This window comes from Apostichopus japonicus, chromosome 17 (genome assembly GCF_037975245.1).
Source record: "Apostichopus japonicus isolate 1M-3 chromosome 17, ASM3797524v1, whole genome shotgun sequence".
In the NCBI taxonomy this organism is placed as follows: domain Eukaryota; kingdom Metazoa; phylum Echinodermata; class Holothuroidea; order Aspidochirotida; family Stichopodidae; genus Apostichopus; species Apostichopus japonicus.
Genome location: NC_092577.1, coordinates 30654497 through 30660527, shown reverse-complemented (window position 1 = coordinate 30660527; position 6031 = coordinate 30654497). Strand labels below are relative to the sequence as shown.

At 37.1% G+C, this 6031-nt stretch overlaps 1 protein-coding gene across 1 annotated transcript in view; it reads left to right on the top strand.

Moving 5' to 3' along the window:
- The first annotated feature begins 3133 nt into the window (after positions 1–3133).
- Positions 3134–6031, top strand: part of LOC139955002 (protein tyrosine phosphatase type IVA 1-like) — a 34652-nt gene continuing 31754 nt past the window's right edge. The window contains exon 1 of the mRNA XM_071955099.1: positions 3134–3292. The gene's annotated coding sequence lies outside the window, so the exon portion shown is untranslated. The remainder of the gene's footprint in view (positions 3293–6031) is intronic.

Sequence of the window (6031 nt, the reverse complement as noted above, 5' to 3'; positions counted from 1 at the left end):
CACCTCAAATATATGGGCGTAACTCGCGAGTTTGCAGTGTGTCTCTGAGTGTCCATATATGTGTATTCAAATTAATATTTTTTCAATGTGTGATATAACTGGATGGTTTTCGAGCGCGCAGGCGAGCACATTATTTTTTGTTTTATTTTCCCACAAATTGGTAAAGTTTTTGTACCCAAACAATTTTTTTTTAGTACACGACTGTAGTTTAAAAAGAATGGAAATGATAGCACCATTTTGCCCCCAAAAAAATCAAATGACGAGGGGGACACCCTCCCCTTAAACCCCTCCCCCAGGACGGTGATCTACCGATATGTGCCTGAAAATGGGGACAGAAATTTTACTCCCCCACCCACACCAAAAACCTGGCTACCCCCTGCCCCTGACACTACATAAAGGTATTTCTAATAAACACTTTGTGTGAGGTTGCAAATTGTAGGGGGAGCCCAATTCTTCCCGGCTGAATGCACAAATCCCCGATTGTATCATTTCCCCTGACTGACGATCGGAGGTAGGTCCAGTCCCCCCCCCCCCCCCATCCTGCCACTTTGTGCACGCCACTGCTTTTTATTATACGTTCACTAAGTGGCACTAACTTATTTATTACTTATTTACTTATTACTTATTTATTAAGTTTTGAGAGCCGATCCGTCGGAGGTGAGAATAAAACGATGGCCGTTCCAGTGACGGTGGAAGAGGTATCAACTATAGGAGGCAGGGGAAGGATGAAGGGGTACAATTTAAGCTTCTAAGGGCAACAAAATACATTACTTGGTTTGACGACACACATGATCAATTCCAACCTATTGGAATGTTTATCACGAAGAGGAAAACAGCTACTTTAATACCATTTGTTAATGTTCCATCAAAACGGCACTTATAATTACAGAATGAAGAGGGTAATTTCATTAACAAACTTGGGTCATAAAAATTTAAGCACTTTAAATTTGTTTCTTTAAACTTTGAGTGGAGCGTTCCCCCCCCCCCTGTGCCCCCCTACTGACCGACATGTGGTCAATCATCATCTGAGCTTCGCCATACAATATCAATATACGGTGGCTGTAAGAAAATTGATGTAACAGTGATGTCATACCGTGCAGGTTGCGATACGTGCATACAAATTTGAGCGGCAGTTCAATTCTCTCAATATTGCCATCGCCGGCTGGACCACCAGTCCCCAACTCCTCCCATAGATTTGCGAAAAATAAGGATTATCAAGCGCCTTCCCAATACTTTCTTTTAAGACCTCATGCATACATAGGTACAAAGGTACAATATTTTTGTGTGTGGGGTGAAAACGGTCCCAACTCCACCATTGGGATCCACGATTGCATATCCAGGAATTAAGCTGTCCACGTTCCGAGGAAATTAATCATGTATAGTTTCTCATTAATAGACGAGACCCGCACGTATGGAAAGCCATTTTAACATTTAATCGGGAATTTCAGATATCTTAAATTGTTTCTTATTTTAGATATCTAAAATTCTATTTCAGATATCTAAAATTAAATTCGAGATATCTTAAATTTAATTCGAGATATCTGAAATTTTATTTCAGATATCTGAAATTGAATTCGAGATATCTAAAATAGATTTCGAGATATCTGAAATTCTAATTCAGATATCTGAATTTGAATTTGAGATATCTGAAATTGAATTCGAGATATCCGAAATTGAATTCGAGATATCTGAAATTCTATTTCAGATATCTGAAATTGAATTCGAGATATCTGAAATTGAATTCGAGATATCTGAAATTGAATTCAATTAAGATATCTGTAATGTAAATGCAGAAATTCCCGATTAAATGTTAAAATGGCACGTATGGAAGGCCATTTTAACATTTAATCAGGTATTTTCAGATATCTGTAATTGAATTCGAGATATCTCGAATTCAATTTCAGATATCTGAAATTCCCTTGTATTTCGAGATATCTGAAATTGATTTTAAGATATCTGCAATTATTTGTAGATATCTTGAATAAATTGGAGATATCTGTAATTTAATTTGAGATATCTGAAATTATTTCGAGATATCTGAAATTCCTTATTAAATGTTAAAACGGCTTTCCATACGCACGGTACTTTTTAAAGGAAAGTCACCCAAGATATATTTTATGCACGGAAAAAATGGGCGTCTTTTTAACCAAAGTTCCGTTACATCGAGACTGTTACAATGTGATCATGCCGTTCTAACTTTTAAGGTCAAGTGAAGTTCGTACCATCATGATACAGATAGCCCCGACTGTAAAAGTATATACTATCTGTACACTGTTAGCTGTTAGACTCCCTCAGTCAGGTTATTGTTATTGCGCAATCATGTAACCGTTAGCCAAGAGAAATGAAAGTCGCCAAAGCTTTTATAAAGCGCCAGTTTTGTTATTGAAAATCCCACAGAGACCGTTTCAAAATATGTCGCGTTTTACATCTGTTGAAGTGGATATCGTCTTCAAAACTCAAATTGCTAAATAAAACCCCGGAAAATGAGAGAACCGAAAGTTTATGAGGAATGTTTGGAATTTGCAAGTATTTACAAAGGAAGATTTGCATAAGATTTATGCGCATGTCCATTGTCAAATAGAATAAATGTACTAGATGCGTACCATACACTTTCCTACACATTAGAAATGGTTTGTTGTCATAATAAACATCAGATTGGTTATGGATGAATAAATCCTGATGATAGATGAAAAGGATGTGTGGAATTTAACATTGCTCCTTATTTCTTGGGAAAGTATGGTTACCAAAAGGGTTTAGAAAGCAAAAATTAGAATGTTTAGAACAGAATGCAGAAGGCATCTAGGTACCACAATGTAGGAATTAATTACTTGGAAACTTATTTTAGAAGTCTCATTGGATCTTTCCTTTAAAATGAAATTCTTTGATACATTTGTTTAATATGATGAACAGTGTCTTCGGTTTTAAGGAAAGATTTATTCCTCATAATAGAGGTTAATCTGAACAACTTTTAAGAAAATTTGTCACCGTCAAGTTTTGGCTTCCATTTCGTATCTAGTCGCCTTGTGTCATTGTGGTTTCCTCATTGTTACCTTGGTACATATGTATACGAATATATACAGTGTATAGACTTGCCACTCTCGAGCTCCGTACTATGCCATACAATAGTAGTACTGCATGCTTCACTAGCAATAGCAGTAGTACGGTACATATTCCTTTCATTCTTTTTCGTGACATGTACACCAGAAGGAGATTACACGTTGGTCGACGGTTTTATCCAGTTTTAACCGTGGATTTCCCCCATATTCGCACCCTCATGTACAGGTTCAATACGGTTCGTAATTTTCGGTTAACTTTAGGTATTTTAATTTGTCGTTAACAAAGATTTCACTTGTTTTGGGCGTTTACATTGAAGTTTAGTAGCCTAGGTGGGCATGCGACCACCCAATGGACTAATGCGAACTACAACTTAAGTACAAATATAAGGCGAGGCAACCACATGTTCTTGCTGAATACTGTTGAGGCCTAGCCAATTGATGAACCTTGGCTAAATTCGTAGAAGATCTAACCTATTAATTAAGTTGGATAAAAACACAGCGTCTGATCAATTAAAATGTAAACGAAGTTCTATCAAGCCGATCGCAAACAGACTAGTTATTCTCCTAGCCCTAACGTTAGGCCTAATTTAAATTGTCTGGTTAGACCTAACACTAACTTAGGCTTACACAAATTATGGTTAGGTCTAACTTAGTTAGGTTAGGCTAATTAGGTTAACATTACAAACCTGTCTTTAGTTTAGGCAAGCAGCAGTTGTAGCCCTTATGTAGAACCACATTACTTGCCAAAGCCTAGTAACATTCTTAATGTGACTGTCAGCATTGCAATGAACACAAGATCCTGGAACAGGATTTTTTTTTAAGGGATGTAGAATGTGAAATCTGTTGGGCAGTTCCTTCTAGGCTAAGATTTGTTCAAACTGTAGAAAAAAACATTGATAATTTGTACAAATATGTTGTTAGGTTTAAGGAACATATATACATTGTTCAGACTTGGGCAACTCCTAAATGATACATGTATGATGTAGTGGAGTTATTCGCACCAAATTGGGATGTCTTGTGTGTAGTCCCTAGCATTCTCTCCATCTTCGTTCGATACTTTGGCATCAAACAGTTTGAGCTGTACATGTCAAAACATATTTACTGTGCCCCTCTCTTAGCCGTCTTGATTCTTCTACTGCAACTTCCCATCTACCTTACTGGTAAGATGCTTGTTAGCACAAAGCCTGTAAAACTGCAGATGTGAATAGGCATTTCATTGCGACATACACTAACAACATTTCACTAGTATAATGGTAAGGTACTCTCATGTTAGTCTGTTCTTTCCTTTTTTCAGTAATGCCTTCTTCACTCACTTATTTTGATCTTTCTTTTGATCTTTCCTGTTTATTTTTCTTGTTTCAGTTTTCTCCTGTCCTGTCTCTTTCTTGTCTATAATCTTTCAATAACCTTTGTTGAATTGAAGATTCTGTTTCTTTATTTTGAAATTTGTTTTCTTATGGCCCTTTAACAATATTTTTGATATGATTTTATAGTGTCCTTCATATAATGCTAGTTTTCTACTTTACTGTGTGTTATAGTTTCTTCTGAATAATAACAGGAGAACTAAAATTTGAATTAGATAGAATTATAATATGATAAAATTCATTTGGTAACACAGAAAATAAAAACAAAAAATTGTTTTTGTGTGTAGTTGAACAATACACTAGAGGTGGCCAAAGAGTTGTCATGATTGATTCCGTTGGTTGATTTTCTACAGGACTTGTTTTGAACGTCGCTTAACGTGCCAAATCTGAGGACGTTTCATAGCCTTCAAAACTGCTGCTGAAAATGTTTACCCTAAATTATTCTCTGACTTGCCCAAGTCGTATCGTACTTGTTTCAATTGATTTAAACTTTTGTATGTACATGAAAACAATATATGTATACCCTTTGGTTTGATGGTGGTCTTAGTCACTGCCAACAAAGTTTTCTCATGGTCACCTGTTTATGCTGAAAGTTGGTTTGTTCACTGTGCAGGATTAAATCACCAAGTAAATAGCCCGAATTTGTGGGGCGTGGCTCTGGCCAGTTTGTGGCTGCCACTATCATCAGCATTGTGATAGCAACTCATCATCATCACATCAACATCAATCACATTTTAGAAAATCGAGGGCCGTTTGTTACCACAAGTGTGATCGAAATTGTGAATGCTTGTGTGATCTTGATCGTGAGATTGTATCGCGAGTGCTCCGGGTGATCATGTGAACCAAGATCTCAGGTTGCTTGCTCCTGTCGCTTCTGCACAATCAGAGACTGGTCGTGAACGTAAAGACGGGTAGTGTCGCCCTATAATTATCCCTATAATAATCTAGAAATTTTCCCGCTTGCATAGTACTCTTCTTTCGGCTTCAGTCCACCACTGCCCATTCTCAAAGGTGGGTGGGCTTTATTCCCTCCCCAAGGATAAAGTAAAGTAGATCCTTGACCCCCCTCCCCCCCCCCCCCTGTGTGTTCTTAGATGTGAGCAAAGCCAAAATATTGATGATGAAGTGACCTGTTGTTCCAAGTATCTCGCTATCGTACTGTTGTTGAGAGTTTACCCCGAAGACTATCTGTTAAGGAAGTGCTGTTATTGTTTGGACTCATTGACCATTAAAACCTAGGAAATTATTCACATCCTGTGATGTACCCCGATAATTTACTGTCCCTCCACCCCTTACATAGTCCAACTTTGAATTATGTGAAAAGCTACAAATACTGGACTATAAAATTGTTTTCCTTTGCCGGCTTTTTAAAATGAATACGATTGCATATATAGTAGATAATATTTTTTGGGGCTTTGCAGTCATTGCTGTTTCTGTGTTCTACCATTGTTTTGCAGAAAATTTGAATGTTACAAATATTATATATAGGTTGAGTGAAATTAAACTGACTTGATGAACCTGCACAATATTGATTGCTGTTTCCCTGAAAATTAAAACCATAAGTTTTACCTCTGGACAGTCTTAATGCTCGTTCCATTTACTTTAGGTACA